Source organism: Colias eurytheme, chromosome 9 (genome assembly GCF_061535395.1).
Source record: "Colias eurytheme isolate Ceu_HAF_F1 chromosome 9, ilColEury1 Martin Lab GWU primary, whole genome shotgun sequence".
Taxonomy (NCBI): Eukaryota; Metazoa; Arthropoda; class Insecta; order Lepidoptera; family Pieridae; genus Colias; species Colias eurytheme.
In genome coordinates, this window is record NC_142988.1 from 3,661,142 (window position 1) to 3,681,932 (window position 20,791).

Here is a 20,791-nt window from a genome sequence, read left to right on the forward strand (position 1 = left end):
AAATAATAATCGACTCAAAATAATTATTAACACAACTAAGCACAACCAAAACGACCGTTACGTCCGAGAGCCCAACGGAAAGTGTGTCAAATCCGCTGTTCAGCTCATTTTTATAAACACCCACTCGGTTCGGGTTGCCAGTTGGGAATTAATTTATAACAATATGAATATAAGATATTCATCATAATATTACTTATATAGTAGAGATGTAATCGACCTTATGTTATTGTATGATATTGTCAATAATAACTTTGATTTTCCTGTTGCTTTAGAATACTTACAATATCGTGCGCCATCACAACGTACTCGTCATACGCCTCTCTTTAATGTCCCAGCAACCTCTACTAATTACCTCAAACATTCACCCTTTCTGAGAATTCCGAATAATTATAATAATAAATTCTCCTTGGCAGATCCCTTTCAATTATCTCGCTCTAAGTTTAAAAAATTAATACTACAGCTTATTGACCAAAATTTGTAAAGAAATTCACAAACAACACACACACATACACACACACTCACACACACTTACAATCACACTTGTACTCACTCATATTTATTGTTACCTTTTTATTTAACTATAATTATATATAATATATAATATAGGGTTTGTAATTGTTAATATCGTTCTTTATCTTTATACTTTGCTCACTCACAGTATTATGTATTGTTATTGGTGTACCTTTTAATTGGCGTATTGAATTGTTAATGTAATACCTAGTGTAAGTTTAGCTGTAAGGTACCTTTACATAAATAAATAAATAAAAATAAATAAATATAGATTTAGACCGTGTATAAGAATTAATAAATATAAAATTCTTAAAGTACACGTGCCAAGTAGAAGAGGCTTTATCGTTCATAAGCGATTTCTTCGAAGCTCCTCATATTCTTCTCAATATTAATAAAATCAAGTTATGCATTATTTTCTGAACACGTTATCTTTGAAGTAGAGTAGTGATTGATACCAAGAGGTCCTTTTCATTCAAAACAAAGTGTAGATATAGGCTTCTAAATTAAAGCGATTAGTCCAGTATTGAAAGAATTACCCATGGAATTGCCTCTACGATGTCACGTCTAAAAACCCTAGTCCTTAACCCCATCACTATAGAGAACATTTTTAAATGACACCAACTATATCACAGATAAAGTGCTGTAATAAATTAGAGAAGTTTACCGCAGAGAGTTGCCAGTTAATTGTACTTGTACAAACAAGTTATAAGGTGCATTACTGTAAATAACCCCACGGGGAGCGAAACTATTGTGTTAATCTTTTGTAAGTTCTGTTGTGAAACGATTAATGTTCAGAAAGTTATGTAATTGCGCTTTGCAGCAAATGCATTTATTCCCTAGAGTATAGCTGGCAAGACGATCTTCGTTTATTTGATCAAGTCCTTTTAAGATTATGATGATAAGTAATCAAAACAGGTAGACTCAAATGGTCAAGAAGAAAATTTTACAAGTAAGTTTTTTCATATATAGTTAGTTACCGGTCGATAATCTCTTCGTGTTTTTGACATTACTATCTAGGTATGTATTTTTTCTTGATTCATCATACCTTTGCATGATTTTTTTAATTGTTAACATAATACAATAATAATATTATCAAACTCTGAGATTGGCTTTAGGTAATTCACAATTTACCAGGATATAAAAGCGGTTTCGTTTTACCGGGGTAAACCACGATTAAAACCACAGATCGTAAATCTATATGTATACAATTTTTTTACCAAATCGGTTAAATCTGGTAAAAAAAAAATACACTTAAAGTCCCAGCAGTGACGTAATAAAATCAGGCTTATAATGATGACGATGTAGGTTTACAATGACGAAAAATAATAAAAAGTAAGAAAAGTAATACACTGGGTAACATGTACATTGTAGCTACATAATAATATAATCTAGTTATCCCAAATTATGTTGAAGTAAGTACATATACCTAAAATATTATGAATTTATTATTTTTCTGCGAATTTCTGAAAAATATGACCTATTAATATATTATTTAATTTATTTAAACCAATATGAACGCGACTCTCAAGTAAATTTGTAATAAGGACGTAGTTAATTACGTACTTCAGCCTTCAGGTATTCGTATGTGAAATGCTCGCTATTTTCTTTCTTACGTTTATATAACTTTTTGACGAACACGTGTATGTTGTAATCGGGGAAATCTAAAAAAAATACGTGTGGCACTCGAGGACTGCCTCGGTAAAGCTATTGCATAGCATCGCATCGCTGTGCCGGTTGCAGGAGTTCGAGTGGGGGGTGTTAGGTTTTTCGTTACGGAATTTTTACATTCGGTCACCGGCCACCGCGCTCAAAGTCTGAGATAAAAGCTATGCAATAGCTTAAAAATATTATTATTATATTTTCATAAATTTTAATAGTTATTTATATCCACATTACAGTTTTAATAGAGTCGTAACGTCAATTACGCATTCGTATAATCACATAACTTCCAAACGATTTAACTAGATTATCGTTATCACTAAAACAATTCGCTAGCAACAAATACAAACAAAATGAACAGCTTCATTTAATATTCATGAAAAAACTTTATAGAGGAGGAAATGGGGTAATCACGAGGAAATCTTATAAGTAAGCCTATTGTCTAGGCTAGATTCTTCGTTTATAACATTTATTATAACAATAAGCACCTACCTATGCATTTAAATTGTTTTATTTAGATCTAGGCATTATAATTAATTAATGTTTAGACAAATATGTTGGTTTATTAACTTATTATCTTATGGGGCAAGGAAAACCCATATGCTAAATGATAGAGGAAGAACTCAACAATAGATACTTAGATACATAATAATATTATAATATTATCACCGCAGCTGAAAAATTGTCAAATTTAATGATAAATCAATGTTGAGTACCCCAGAATAACATACCTAATGACTTAACCATCCTATGTTACCAGTTACCACATAATAACGTGCTAGAGTTGATCTTAATAATTATTAAATAAGACTAATTTCACCTTAGGCTAATTCACAAAAAAAAACATTCAAAGCCATACAAAATTTCACCATAAACTGAAAATTGAAACACACCTTAGAATATAAAAAATTACAAACTGGTGATTTAAATATTTGCACGTAATTAATTCTGTAACAGCGTAATTACTCACCTTTTAATCTTTTCATTTTGATGGCACCTGCGTTATTAAAACCGTCACACAGGAGTCATTATTTAAGAGTTTTTCCGCAAACTTTATAAGTTTATTTAATTACTTCCAGCAATTTATGTTGCTCGTCTCTACTGCACACATTGTTGTGATGTAATAACGTTCATAAAGTGGTACTTATTGCCAATTATTATAATAGTTTCCACGTTACAATTTCAAGAGGGTTGCTTTAGAAAACAAGGTTGCGGCGCTAGCGCGGGAAATTCATGTCAAGGTTATGCAGGCTACACAATAATGAAACCGCGTCGGACCCCGCTTCTTAACCTCGCTACATCCAATTTAACACCTTAAATTTAACTTTTATTCCTAAAATTCTACAACGTTCCTACTAAATGCTAAAATGCTGAACACTATGACTTATCCTACACACAACACACATTAGCCTGACGTCGGAGGAGATTACGTATATATCTCAGACGCGCATCACATTTTTGAACTGGTACATTTTTAAATTTTTGACATCTCTCGCGAGGTGCATCGCCGCGCAACGCAACATCTCTCCGTCGTGATAGAAGTGGACTGCAAGCGTCGGTAGAGGCCGCTGCGTGCGAAATTGGCGCAATTTTGGCGCATGCGCGGCACATTTTGCGAACCGGCGGGACTCGATCGGACCCGACGCCCCTGGCTTGGTAGAAAAATCCAGGACGTAACGTGACGTCACGACAACTAATACAATATGGGTTAATCGGACGTAACAAAACATGTAGTTAAGCCGACTGACCGCCTTGCAGTAAGACTGACCCAATGGCACGCTTTGTTGACACTAAACAGCTTAACGTCTTACTGCGTTATTTCATACGTTATGGACTTAAAAATAATGTTGCTTTGACATACTCATTACTCAGTATTCTTTTACTTTCTTCACTGGGATATGAAATGAGTACTATAAGAATTTGTGATACAGAAATATTAGGAACAATCATATTATATGACAAATTCACTATAGTGAATACAAAAAAGTTTACTCGAATTAACTTTTTATTAACATTATAATATACTTAGTAAACCTATTTATACGTATATAAGTAACTATCACGCACCACAAAACATACCTCTTTATATCCATCCTTGTACGTTACGGGGATGGTTGGATTGGATACACTCGAGCTACGACGCGAGCGCGCGCTTATGGTTCATTATTATCTGCTGTTAAATAGCAAAATTGACAATCCCGTGGCACTGGGGGCCTGTGGTGTGTGGGCACCGAGCTGCTCCGTGCAGTGGCGCTCGCGTCCGCTGTTCGCGGAGAGCCTGCTCCGGACGCGAGCCGCTTGGAGTGCACCCACCCATCATGCACTCAATTTGTTAAATAAATTTTTACGTGCTAAATCTGAAGTGGACCTATTTAATGTTAATATTGTATCGTTTGTCTCTAATTGTACCTTATTTTTAAGTCAGACTTTGTAACAATTGTTATCTTTGTGCGTCTGTCGGTATGTTTTGTACTGTAAGTCAAAGATGTATAAATAAATAAATAAATAAATAAACTATGTAGAGCCAAGAAATTAGGAACTTTACCTACTGAGTTTAAACACCGTCATAACTTCTCTGCTACCTGACGCACTCAATGTTTCGGAATTCAAATGCATGAGTCTTATGAGTTGTTTTCTATGACCGGAGACTACGGTACTAAAAGCTTTTTTGAGTGACGGCCTGCAGCTTTTACATACGTGATATATTATTATAGTATATGAGACTCATTTTTATATAATTGTAATTATCTTTTTTGGTATTTTCTTCGATAAAAAAAAAATGAATTAACTACAACGTCCAAATTATTTTAAAATCTAGGTAGAGCCAAAACTAATTTCTCGAAAATAAATTTTATTGACAGTAGAGCTTTATTTTCTTATTATGGATTCTTTCTGGGCCAATTAAAAACGGATTAATATTCAATAATAAATGAAAACTTTACTATAAAATAATATAAGTAAAGTTTAACGAATATTGTAAATAAAAAATCGAAACCAGTATTAAACAGTTTATCGAATAGTGTGAAATAAATAAATTTGTAGTTTGATATTTGTTTTCACTTCATTGTTTGAGTTTTAACACTTCGTAAATGTTATCAAATATACACATTGATATTTTTTTATTGGAATCTATGTCAATTCTGGGAAATACGCCACAAAAAGTAAACCGGAAAGTATTTTCTGTAAACTAAATTTGTTTGTTCAAATCTAAATAATATAATTTATTCAATGTTATTGCACCTTATTATTGTGTAGTACTTTAATTAATTTAACTATTTAAAATATTGGTTTTAGGTAGGAATTATAAGAGTAATTATAAGACTTCTATATTTTGTATGGGTGTCTCATAAATAAAAAATAAATAAACAAGACATCCTACTGATACTAAACATTCTTAACAAGTATTTTCGAAGTATGGACCTAAATAACTTTCTCAAATAGTAGGTATACAATCTGTACTTAATTAATTCAGTTTATTTATTTATTTATTTTATTTTATTTATAAAAAGATACCTTACAGCTTATAATACAATATATATATATAGCCCCTTATCATAAATTTACAATAAATATAACGCCTGTCATAAAAACACAAGCAATTTGTGTTCGAGTAGATATTGCCGTTACAAATTCTCTCACGTTCAGGTCCGAAAAATCGTCAATATCTTTCCAAGTGTTTCCCCTTTGGATATTTTCGTAAAAGAATTTCAGCTCTCTATCTTAAAGCCTTCCTAACTAGATCTTATTTTTAGATCAACAATTTAATTCAATACGGTATTATATTTTCACAAAAGTAAACCCCTTAAACTATTTACACAAATATTAGGTACCTACATTAAAAGGGTAATTATTTTATTAAAGCCATATTCTATATATAAAAAAAAATGTATGCGTGTACTAGAGTACACACGTAAGAAGTGAAAATTCTTTATGACCTTTAAAAATGTCACGAGTATGGCGTAACGCAAAAATGTCACGCGTACGGCGTAACGCAAAAATGTTACACTAAATTTTTGTCCATTCCCGATAAAGAAGTTTCACTTTAAAAATGTATGCGTGTACAAGAGTACACACGTAAGAAGTGAAACTTCTTTCGTCGTCGTTTCAGCCGTGGGACGTCCACTGCTGGACAAAGGCCTCCCTCAGGGTTTTCCACCACGACCGGTCACCGGCGGCCTGCATCCAGCGGCTCCCTGCCACTCGGACCAGGTCGTCTGTCCATCTTGTGGGTGGTCGTCCCACGCTTCGTCGCCCAGTACGTGGTCTCCATTCGAGAACCTTTCTGCCCCAACGGCCATCGGTTCTGCGGGCTATGTGCCCAGCCCATTGCCACTTCAGCGTGCTAATCCGGCGAGCTATGTCGGTGACACCGGTTCTCCTACGGATCTCCTCATTTCTGATTCGATCTCGTAGGGAAACTCCGAGCATAGCCCTTTCCATAGCACGTTGAGCGACGCTGAGCTTGTGCACAAGGCCCAGGGTTAGAGACCACGTTTCTGTACCGTATGTCATCACTGGCAACACACATTGCTCGAAGACTTTTGTCTTCAGGCACTGAGGGATTTTGGATGAAAAGATGTTATGTAACTTCCCGAACGCTGCCCATCCGAGTTGGATTCGACGATTGACCTCTTTCCCGAAGTTGGACCTGCCTAATTGGACCGTTTGTCCGAGGTAGACATATTCGTCAACAACTTCGAGAGTAGAGTTTCCTACAGAGACTGGAGTGGGCACAACATGGACATTCGACATGATTTTCGTCTTATCCATGTTCATGCTAAGGCCCACTTGTTGTGAAACTCTGTAGAGGTCATCAAGCATTGCATTAAGGTCTTCCATGGATTCTGCCATGACTACGATATCATCGGCAAAACGAAGATGAGAGATGTACTCGCCGTTAATATTGATGCCAAGTCCTTTCCATTCCAACAGTTTGAAAGCATCTTCCAAAGCAGCGGTAAAAAGTTTGGGCGAGATCACGTCGCCTTGTCTAACACCGCGCTGCAATGGGATTGCCTTTGTGCACTGATCTTGTACTCGGACTGACATTGTGGCGTGTTCGTACAAGCTTCTCAATACTTCGATGTACCGATAGTCAGTACGGCACCGCTGGAGAGACCTTAATAAGGCCCAGGTCTCGATCGAATCGAAGGCTTTTTCATAGTCCACGAACGCTAGGCATAGTGGAAAATTATACTCCTCGGTTTTCTGTATAATTTGCCGCAGCGTATGGATGTGGTCTATGGTGCTAAAGCCTTTACGGAAACCGGCTTGTTCGGGAGGCTGGAAGTCATCTAACCTGCGTTCGAGACGATTCGTGATAACCCTTGAAAACAGCTTATAAACATGACTCAAGAGTGATATCGGTCTGTAGTTCTTCAATAGGGTCTTATCTCCCTTTTTGAAGAACAGAACAACCACACTCCTGCTCCATGCTTCAGGCGTTTTGCCCTCGAGCAAGGCGGAACCGAATAGCCTCTGGAGCATTCTGAGGATTGGTTTTCCACCCGCTCTCAGTAGCTCAGAGGTAATTCCGTCCTCACCCGGCGCCTTGTTGTTCTTAAGCTGTTTCAGAGCTATCCTAATCTCGTACAGGCTGATGTCCGGGATATCTTCGGTGAAATGTCGGGTTAGTCGGGCTCTTGGGTCTTTCGCCGGACTATTAACAGGCTTGGCAACTGAGGTGTAAAGCTGCCGGTAGAACCTCTCGACCTCTCCTAATACCTCTGACTTGGCCGACACTACTACGCCACGGTCTGTCTTCAGCTTCGTCAGCCGGCTCTGCCCAATAGACATATCTCTTGCAAACACTTTCGAGCCTTGGTTTCGCTTAATCGCTTCTTATGACCTTAAAAATGTTACGAGTATGGCGTAACGCAAAAATGTCACGCGTACGGCGTAACGTAAAAATGTCACGCGTACAGCGTAACGCAAAAATGTTACACTAAATTTTCAGTTCAATAATATTCTATTCCTAATATATTTTAATGTGTGCTAATAGATAAACATTATTTATTCATCATTCGTCGGTTAACTCATAACACAACCAACTTTAAGCCAAACTCTCAGGACTTGTGAATTAAGCAGCGCTTAATATGTGCTTCAAATTTGCACTATATTAGAATTTAACAGATTTACTATTTATTCATTCTATTAACAGGAAGACCGTTATATTATTAGACTGTGGCGATACAAAAGTGTTCTTCTAATGCAAATACACGTAAAATAGCCACGATAACTTAGGTCCTAACGATATTTTTATACTTTTTAAAGCATAGAAAATAACAGAAAGCAATATCTCATAAACCTTTCAATACAAACCCTTATAATAAACACATAAACCATTTTTAATATTAAGTTCTCGCACCCAAGCTCAGTAGGCGATAAATAACATATTACTGACACCATTGACCATACATTGACTGTGGCTTACGGTAATTAAATTTTATTGCGCCTAAGTAAAATCCATTGCGTCGTACATCTTACAGAATCAATATACGGAAGGCGTAATTAATTACATTGACATTAATATATTTCAAGTGTTAATAAATATTGACATGGATGTATTGTAGTGAAAATTTATGGCCGTTAAATAGTTTTCGGTCGTAAATTTTTAAATGAGGCATTTAATTTATGATAATCAAATCGAATGGTAGTTGTTAACCGAATAAGTGAAAAATATATTTTTCCTTAGATAAACGTTTCGATAAATTGCTTATTTGAGCAAAATATTTCTACGATTAAAATCTAATTTTAAGGATATTGGCGTGGGAATACGTATTCATCACTCCATTTTATCATCCTTGAGACAAAAATATGATAATATAGGTAATATTATTAACTATTATGTGTATTCACAAATGTGATGTTATCTAATAAGATAATATATCGTTTATACTAATTAATACTCTTGCAATTCTATCTTCCGTAGTTTTATATTAGGTATCTATATATATATATATATAACTCAAAGGTGACTGATATAGTGATCTATCAACGCACAGCCCAAACCACTGGACGTATCGGGCTGAAATTTGGCATGCAGGTAGATGTTAGGACGTAGGCATCCGCTAAGAAAGGATTTCCCGAAATTCTTGCGGGAAGGGGGAAAAACGGGGATGCACATACAAAGTCGTGGGCGGAAGCTATTTCGTTGATATAATTCATAGAAAAGTATCTACAACTAGCTTACCGCCCGCGGCTTCGCCCGCTTTGTCTAAAACCTAATAAATTATATACTAGAAACCTTCCTCTTGAATCACTTTATCTATTAAAAAAAACCGCATCAAAATCCGTTGCGTAGTTTTAAAGATTTAAGCATACAAAGGGACTTATAGGGACAGAGAAAGCGACTTTGTTTTATAATGGTTTTATACTATGTAGTATGTAGTGATAGTGATATGATTGATATAACTACTTATGTATATGTATATTTTTTAATTTCTAAAATATGATGAAGTTTTCAGTCGGAATTTAACTTCCTACTAATTACGTACTGCCCAGTCAGACAGGTGATCAGTCATTCCGACTACCATTGGCTTTTCTGTTCCATTTACTTCTTCCTATAAACTTTGTTAGAAAGAAAGTAGGGTACATTAATTATTATTAATCATTAATACTAATTAGTTATACCTACGTTTATTACGATATTTTTAAATTTATAAAGAAACCTATTACACTAGTTTAGTTATAGGGTGAAAATATATGAATTCATTATCTATTATTGTTATTTAAAGTTTTTTTTTTATAAAAAAATTAAATTTATAAAGCATTTAAATGCTATAAAATTAAAATATCAAATTAAATGTTATCTCAATAAATTAAAAAATAAGCCAGTTTTTAATTAAGATTTAGATAAAGTTGGAATTCCCACAAATTTTATTTTTAAATCTACATTTAAAATATTTTTTTGATTGAATATAAAGTACTTAACGTAACGGCACCAGTCTTGTACAGATTAAGGAAAAAATTGAAGTTTTTTGCAAATTTCTCGTAGGTTTTTTAACTTTATTGGATATTGTTTAGTTATACCTTTAGTTCAATGTTAGTTTAACGTAACCAATGTTAGAAAAAAGATTACAATGCATAAATAATGAAGTTATTTATAAATTAAAAAACCACTTTTTTGCACCAGTGTTGGACAGTGAAAAATCTAATGATGGACACCCAGTTTTGGACAACATCCAGTTATGAACACCCATTTATGGACTGTACCTAATGTCGTTTCTAAAGTTATTTACACTTGGAGAAGACTTATAGTTATCAATAGAATCTTGAAAATGATGATTGGAATACAATAAATCGGGGATGTATTTATAAAAAATAGTACTTATTAATTATTTTGCATACTTATAATATTTAAAACAGTCTTAATTTCCATTTTCTAGGCAAAAATTGGACAAATGCATCGTTAAATACGAGTTATGTCCGTTAAGAAACACCAATATGGTTATTTTTTCTCAATAAGTCAGGGATGAAAAATATAATTAAAAAAAGTACTGCCATTCCATCCATTTTGGGACTTCTTCTTCTTCGTCATATCACTCTAGGGGGGTAGATGTTACCCGCTTCACGATGTTTCGCCATATCTCTCTGTTTCCTGGCATTCCGCTACACTCGTGAAGTGAATCGCCAATCTGAATCCGCCAGCAGCCTTAATCTGATCGGTCCATCGATATGGATTCCAAATTGTAGCACGAGGCAAAAAGCTTTTTTTAAACTGTTGTCAAGATGGTGTGGATGAAATTTAAGCGTGTGTGCTATATGGTGGTGGAATTTAGCAGCAGACAACGATCCAAACAGTTCATCAGAGAACTCTCTATGATAGATGCGTTACAATACGCATAAGTATGCGACTTCTCTACGCAGTGATAGAGAATGAAGCCGAGAACGAGTCGCACAGCACATAATGACCCATTGTTCTAAAATATATTCTTCATGTTTAGATAGATATTATGTTGTTGGACCCATTAGTGTAATTTTAACAAAAAATATCAATGTCCATTATAGGAACCAAAGCAAATCCAGTCATGGACAATTGTTGTACAATATTGGAACCGTTTGTTTGAAATGGTCGTGATAGGTATATTATTAATCAGAAAGAAAAGACAATACAGAAAAGCGCATGTAATTAATACCTTTAAAAAAAATTTATTTTCGACATATGTCCATAAATGGATATATCCATAGAATTAAATCCAGTTATGGACACTGATGAATTTTATTTAAACAACATAACCTATCATGATACTAAATCGTGTAATATTTAGTACACTTAACTACTATAAATAAAAGTAATATCAAATTTTGCTGACATTTATACAAAAATTCTTATAACCAAAATTGTGTCCTTACTTCCTTAAGGATTTTCTTAGTAAAAACGGATTTCTTCGAAACGAGTCGCAGCAACTAAACATAACGTTCTGCCATCTTCAAACATTTTGGCCGAATAAGATGAAGTGTCGTATTCTGATAGCTTATGAACCAAACTATTATTTTAAGTATTGCCAAATTATATAACGTTAATTTTGGCCTTAATATTTAAATTTAATATTTATTTTGTCCATTACTGGATGCTTGTCCACCACTGGTGCCGTTACCTTACCTATATTTTGAAATTAGGTACTTATCTGCTTGTCTCCTAATAGAATTATTAATATAATATGCATTACTTGCTATTAAAAAATCTATGTTTTTTTTTTCTTATTTGCCTTGCAGAATTATTTTTATTACCATAAATTAGGAACTTTAAACAATATTATTACGATTGTGAGACGATAAAATACGATTGTGCATAAGCCTTAGCACATTTTTTATAATTGTATTGAGTTTAATAGAACCTAATTGTCCAAACTACTGAGTTAAAATTTAGGATATAATTATAATAAAATAATAAATTCACTTTGGTAGTTTATATCACAACTGAAAGCTCAAACACGTTTTATTCCAGATTTAAATATTACATTAAATACAATGAATCAGCAGCTAAGAATTCTTACCTTCATTATTTATGTAAACTAATGCGCAACCACGGAATATAAAATCAATTTATAGTATATACCCTGCGCAGGAAGACCCGGCTCGGCATCTAATTGGTTTTATTAAACTAACATATTACCCAGCAGGCTTCCCCTTAACGTCACCTTTCAATGTTCCAACAATTAATACGAACTTGATACTCTTTGTCCGTTATCCAACTAATTATTAATAATTAATCGCCAGTATTTCATTTAAATGACTTGTCATTTATGTTGAATTAAAGAATACATTTATTTGTTTGAAAACAGGTTATCGTATGTGGAGGCATATTTTAGAGCGCGGTCGGATTTAAAAATCGGAGCCACAATTTGAATGTTATTGTGTATCTTGTGGAAAACGAAACGCTATACATTGGATTTCAATCCTGCAATTTGGTACAAATCCTACTCAGGAATGGCACGAGCGTGTCTACTTACTATTGAAGCATGAGCCATCAGGTGACGCGGATTTTGGTGTGTGCTATTACCTAGTAACTTAGCAAAAGGAAATATCTTACTAGTATTACTAATATTTTACTTATGTATATTTGGGAGTTAAAATTTTTCCTGTTATATACAATTTAATAGGTATAGCTTTGATATTATCTTTGCAGCAAGAGGTAAGATTGGTTTGCAGCAGCTGAAATAGTGTTTCAACTTTTATAAACAATTTTACTACTCTTAAAATTGCATATTACACTTTTCGATAAGATCGACACAATTTATAATATTTACAAAATTTTATCCAGGGTTTGCTTTAACTACAAGCAAGTTCGTTCCAATCAAGCCAATGACCTGTAAAGGAACACTCCTTATTAATCCTACAGTCACAATCTAATTCTTTTGATTATTTGCGTCTACATTCACGAATTTAATCTGACACCAAGAATTTACATGTGGCAATCACGGATTTCTTGCACTTAATTTAATACCCATAGCTTCGAACACACAGCTGTCAGACTAACGTCATATTATCTGCTCTCAGGGTATATTTAATGGACTTTATATTGCTTAAACGACTTAGTTACGGGCTGATTTAATACGATTGGGAAAGCGAAAGGACTGCTTATTAATTTTTAGGTTAGTGCTATAGATATTTTGTACATTTATCTTACAGATTTAATTAGGTAGGTACTATTTGATATTGCTCACACATTCAAATCTCTGATTTCTAAGCGATCCGTATTGTACTTAAGAAAGTGATGTACCTATGATATTTTTTTCCAATAACATAAACTTTTTCCTTGTCGTAGGTACGTGTTTTTTAGGTTGACATTGATTTTCTTCTCACATTTCGTTGAAATAGTTTTCGTGAATGATACAACCAATAACTATATTTTTGCCACAAATTCGATACTTGAAGAATTTAGGTTTAATATAATATATTATCATCTTCGTTGCAGAGCAAGCATTTATGCAGTCTGTTTTTATATCTTATAGTTTAACTTTAAATGACAGTCGCAATCCAGTACTCTAAATACTAATACTATCTAGTATCACCACTTGGATTCTATCCAAGTTAATGACATCATTATCGTCTGTACTGCTTTCCCTACTCGAAGGAGTTGAGATTTTCTAGTAGGTATTGTAATAACGATTTATTCGACTAAACTCGAATAACGTGAATAAACGTTTCAATTCAAATTTTGGGGGAATTATATTTGAAAATTTTTATAAGAGTACATTATAATTTTGCTGACGTTTATTTGATGATTATTTTATAGGAAATAATTTATCAAGAATGTTTTATATATATATATACATATATTGTGTCTGGTTAAGTAAGTAAAATGTATAATGTTTTCCAATGAAATGTATATTAAATAAAACTATTTTCTAACAAAAATTTTAATTAAATATATCATTTGCCGATATGAAAATTCTGCAAAAAAATAATTTTATGAACAACGAATTGAATAATTTTATTTTTCTAAAACATTACGTTCTACCGAAAAGTAATAATCCATACCAATATCTAAATACAACGCATATTATTATCAACGGCAATTAGACACAAAATAATAAACGAAACAACTTTTACAACGTATATTACGTCCTTCCCTCCCGAATATTATGAAAAGGATCACTGTCACTTATAATAAATCCACAAATTGGATAATGGCAGAGCATCTCACAGCGGACGTCACCAATCAGTGGATTGGCGCAAGTGGCGATAAATAGCCGTGTAATGTACCGCTTAATCCAATAATATACAGTTTCCGACACCGAAAACCATAACATTTTAAGACTGATTTGGCTGCTCGAGCGTGAGCTCTCGGATTACAATTCCACGGAATAGGTAATACGGGTGGCCAATTTTATAATTTAAATTTTAGTTTTGAAGACATAACTTAAAGTTCACGACTATCTACTTCTTAATAAATGCGAAGTATCATGACTCGTTTCTCTCATGTAAGTATAAATAAATAAATTATATGAATATTTGTCCGGTCAGGCCATTTTTTTTTACAATATCAGCCGGTTATTCAATTCAAGCCCCCTTGATGTATCACTCAAGTTCAGCTACAATACAAGAAGGACATAAAGAACTTATAAATGTACATAATATGTAAGTATGTGCAGTTATTTTATGCTTCTGATACCTACCTACTCGCATTATTGATGGGATTTATAAAACCGGTCATCCAGTTTCAAAATCCCAACAAGTTAGATATGTAAAGAAAGATTAGGCTCTAGTTCCTCGTTCCTGATGTGATGACCAATAAGCAATAAACATGCGACTATACGATATTATCTTATTAGATTAGCTTTATTGACTGAGAGCCAGGCACCTAGCTATTGTAAAAATTTTCAGCCCGAGAGAAATAATTGAAGATTGATGAATTTGCGCCTGGTCCAGGGGCCTTAATAACAACGGTTATTAATAATATTCAAGGTTATAAATCCTAATCAAAGCTTCAAAATTCAACATAGGTACTCGTTTATTTGCTCCCAACTACCGACCAATACAAGCTACATTATAAACACAGTGCTCTCAACCATAAAGCATCCATTGATCTCATACATTCATATGTACATTATGTTAATGATACTAATGTTATGATTGAATCGCGCCACTAAACGAAGGAAATAAATATATATGTTTTGACGTGTGCACATCATAGATAGTGGTATTAGTCACTCGACCGTTTGAATTGATTTTATGGCTCAATAATTTTACTATTCAACGTGAGTGGTCGAATAAACATATTTTTATTTATATGGTCCAGTCGTAATAATTAGTGCAGTACGTATGATGTAATTACTGTTGACTTCTATTTGATTCTAATTCAAAAAGCAGAATTACGTTTAGAACAAAGATTAAATTACTGGAAAAAGACGGAAAAGTTGACCAGTCTAAATTCGTTCTTTGTCCGTAGGTATTTTAAAAACGTAACGAGTTTAATATCCCTTTTATCTAACATAGATAAAGAATGCTGAACAGGAATGAAGAAACTTATAAACTTATTATAACCTCTAAGTATAAAATCTGAACATTTTAAACATTAAAAAAAATTTCTAGGTTACCTACATGTGTGAATTACTGCAAAAATTACTCTACAAAAAGTCAGGTGTAAAAGGGATACACAACATGAATATAGGCCAAATTGCGAACTTCCTTTTTGCATATAAAGAACGCACTACAAAGGTAGCCGTTTGTAGCATACATTAAAAGGCCTATGAAATGAAAACCTATCTCCGTAAATAAAAGCACTTATGATTGTTCCCACGACTGGCGTGTGCAATCCTCATTACATTTACTTCCGTGATATTTACCACTGGGCTTTCTAGGAAGTGATATTGTTAATTGCATCATAAATACAGCTCGGATGGGCTTTTTACTAAATGTTCTGTTTGCTTTTGAAGTTACTGGTGAGTAGTGATCAAAGATTTTACGTGATTCATTCATGAGATCGCTGCCAGAGATTATACCCTAACTATATGAAAAGTTATATAGAAATGTGTAACAAATTATGCATACAGATACAGATAAAATGCAGAATTCATACGAAGCATTTTAATTGGCAAAAATGTATAGAACACATGACTTAGATACCTTTAAAAGTTCGACGAAGAATCTATTTAATTAGATTTTGGTTTAAATTAATCAAATTAAAATTATGCGTAGGTGCTAAAAAAATAGAACTTGATTAATTGAATCAGTTTTATTCACTTTTAAAGTTATTTCATCAAGAAAGAAAGTCCTGATTAACTCAAATATTGATTAAAAAAGTTTGTAAGTAAAATTCTAAAATTATGAATTCCCGGAAGCATTAGGTAAGTATACCAGTACAGTGGGCGAAATAGCCGGTGATTTCTTGTGAAATATATTCAGGTACGAAATTAGGTACACAGTAACCAGAATAATAGTCTAGATCTAATCTATATGGAGTAACATGCAACTGTGTTATTAACTGTAGCAATTACATTTAGTTATGGTAAATTAGGTAACACCTCCCAACCAACAAATCGTTGTTCTATAGAAGGGATAAGAACGTTTCAGAGGTGCTAACTGGTAGTTCTATAAGGGTGATAAGAACGTTGTATAAACCCCAAAGTGGCGCATTTATAAAGCCATTTGATGGTATTGTGTTGCTGTAGCAGCAACTCAGATGCCAATTGGACCTATAGAAGAGTACACTTATAGGATCGCGATGCTGTTATAGAGCGAAGTAGTGATATAAAAGGAACCGCGATGCTGTTACAGCGCGAAGTTGTGTTTAAAGAGTAACCGCAAATCTTTTGTAGCACGAAGTTGCGATGTACAAGTCACTGCGACGCTATAATTATAATACAAAATGGTAAATCGTGTACCAATTGATAATACGAGTAAATGACTATAGGAACCATCATCGTGGTGTCGAGTATTAATTTTTGTTACACTGTTAATTATGTTAGATACATAAACTGACTTGTGAATGAAATTTTACTGATAGATTATATGCATAATTACGCTGTTTTTTTCATGCCCCCCTCGAATTATTGAGTTTTAAGTAATTAAAAAACTAATTTTACACCAAATTGCTGTATAGGATGCCAAATAGCAACTCCGTGGCTATTATACGTCCGCAAACGAACGTAGTTTTGACAACTGTCATGCCATATACTGGATTAAATTAGTAGGGTTCCCTGATGTAAATAGAAAACCCATAACATGTTTTATTTTGTATTTTCTAGTGTAAATTCCGATTTTTAGATTCCGATCCCGAAGTGTCAAGCAAAACACTAGTGTCTGAATGGTCTGCTTCTGAATTATCACAAACCACATATTGGCTGTTAACTTGGTTTTGTTCATAGGATGTAACAGATTGTACGGAATCATTGTCCGTATTCGAAGCCTCACCTTGAATTTGTCTGGTGTCAATCGTTACTGAAGCTGCGATTTTTTTAAATTCATTCAATCCATGATTATTAAATAGAACCCTTCATTTATTTACGAGACGGTGCTGACAATATGGCAGGTTTTTGTTGTTTTAAAGTGAAAGAAACTCTCTTATAGGCCGTATATCTCTCGTAAGTGTCGCATTTTACTACATTAAGGGCTTGGTCTAGTAGTGCAAACAAATGCATCCTGTCATCCTATATGTAAATAATACAAATGTACTAAGGGAAAGTTGCTCCACTTAATTTTTAAAAATTAAATCATTCGTATGCATAATTTAATATTCGTAATAAGTACCAAAAATGACAATTTGAAACAATTTTCGTGAAAATTACACCGGGTGATTTTTTTTTTATCGGTACATAAAATTTGCGAATACTTTCTATTGATATCTTCAACTTCATGTTTATATAACTGATCAACTTTTACAAAGAAATTTGGACGAAATATAAAAAAAAATAAGCTTTCCCATACAAAATGCATATTGCATAACTCTATACATTTTTTTCGACCTAAGTTTCTTAGTGAAAGTTGTTCAGTTTAACTAATAAAACGGATAAACAAATTTTGTATATAATAATAAAAATGTAATGTTTGTGTTAAAAAATTATAAAATAGAAAAATACGCAAATGAAAACAAAAGATATTTATTTCTGACTAGCTTCCGCCCGCGACTCCGTCCGCGCGGATGTCAGTCTTCGCGTCTTCTACAGATTTATTATATTATGTGTAATATATAGATTTATATTGATAAACCTAATAAATCTTTTGCTAGCATTCTGATGCTTTATCGGTTGCACTGGATTTATCTCTTTTTTTTCAATCGCTTGAATGATATAGGATGGGTCCTTGATGGGCATCGAATGCTGAAGTCTCGAATCAATCAAATCTGACAGTAGGCAATTTATGTAAAATCTTGATAATGGTCCATCATTTTATTTTGCCTAAACGTTACATACTTTTTTATATATTCTATTTTTAACGAATTATTCACTCCAGTCCAAACAGCAAATAAGCAGACTTCTGCTTCTGCAACGTTTAGTTGTCCCTGAATTTAGAAAAATAGTCATGATTCTTATCTATGACAAAAGTGTTATTTTTTGCATTGTATTTCAAATATTAAATTTTTTTTTAACCGCATCTTCCGCATTCATGTCTTTTGCCGGAATTAGACATTTAACTTCTACTAGTCCCATTTTCCCTTTTTGATATGGGAGTGTATAAAGTAAATTTTTTAGATATTTCTCGTTATACTTTTAAAAAGTTATTATTGTCATTTTGCTCATTAGGTAAAGTAATTTCGATATCAGTTTTAAGTTTTTTGATACCTGCAATAATAACGTCATAATCGCCTGCACATACTTATCGATTACACCCTGTATACAATCCACCATCCACATTCATAATGTTTTCCTGTCATCCTCTCCTTTACGCTGTTCACCGATACATTTGAAATGAGTAAATCTGCTACCACTGAAGGATGTTTCATTGTGATCAGCAAATTTTCACCACTGTTGTCGATTATTTGTTTTTCATTTTTAATCAGCAATTGGGAATCATCAGTTTTGTTTTTTGCAGATTGGTGATGTACCCTAACAATACGTCGAAAAGGGAAAGCATCAACGAATTATCGTTTTCGTCCTCTTTTTTTATTCTTCGCGTCTCTGTTACTTCTGTTTGTTTAGTTCTCAACACCCACTGAATTTTCTATGTTATTGTGATCTTCCATTACATCTGAGTTTTGATGATGTGATGATAATCCATTCGTTTTAATATTGGTACTTAGAGTTGGTAGACTAAACTAGAAATGGCGGACTAAATTTGTCAGCGCGTCTGTAAGATCAGAATATAAAACCAACATCCTGTATTTAAGTTACAAAATTAATAATCAAACAACATGCCGCTACGTTGAAAATGACTAGAAGAAAAAATTCAAACACCTCGGATCAATTTTGGAGTAAACAAATCATTTTCCCCGTATGGGGATTTCCCCGGATGAACTTGGGAAGTTCAAGTTCTCAATACAAGTTTATATTATATTTCGTATTTCTCAAACGAAAAATAAACATTTTTGGAACTTCAAAAAAATTATATTATAAGAAAATTTATGAGCTTACTTTAGTTTTAAAGAAATATACATCCCTTTACTGACACCCCGTAAAATAAAGAAATTGTTGCCAATCACCTTTGCAATCTATTTGGTTTCATTAACTTTATGTTCGAAGATAATTTTTTTTCTAGTAGTTACACGCGTATTTTTTTCGTTTATTTTCCATATCGAAATCAAATGTTTAAAAATACGAATATTTGCACAAAACTAAGATAAAAATAATCAATTAACAAAAATATTAAATTTAATGAAGTAGAGCAACTTTCACTTCGGTATGAAGGAAAATCGAGCTTAGAGCACACGTCAGAACGCTCCGGCCCCAGGAGCGCGACTAAAGAAATTCACTAGGATTTTTCCTAATTATTTTAAATATTTTTTTAATATTTAAAGAATTATCAAAATTCAAAAAAAAATTTTTTTAAAGGATTAATACTCATTGGTCTTCAACCAACTCGAATAAATTAATGGAAAAAATAACTTTTAGCAGTATTTATCAATAGATTTTGTAAGGCAAAAAATGGGAAATTTAATGAATTTATAACGTCCTAATTAAGAAAATCATAAGTTTTTCGGCAATTGTATTCAGCAGTTTTTAATAACGACTATATAAGGATAATAATGCGCTGATCAGATTGTGTAAATTGTAATCGGTTGCAACGTAGTGAGTGCACAAACTTAGCTCGAAATGTCTTTGGGGGAAATAGACTTATCTTGAAGGCCTGATTAAGGTAACATAAAGTAACTTTATAAATGTGAAAAAATTCACGCGTATTGCGTATATAACACTAATTGATAAACAAGAAAAAAAAATTCAGTTTATCATTTCATTAGCCGGGAAAAAATTGTCAAATAACTTGTTGAAAACGCAATTTTGCTAGACTGCAGCCTTAATACGCCGTTTTTGTTACATAACAGAGTTATTAACTCTTTTATACAGTAAATTAGTCCTATAACTCTGACCACTCAGCTATTAAACCACTGCGTTATAATGGGCAGAAAAACACTAATATAATTCAATTAGGTTACAAAGAAGTGATATTAAACTCGGATATATCACCTAATTGCTGTATTATGGAGTTTCAGCAACCATGAAGATTCACAGTGCTATAATAG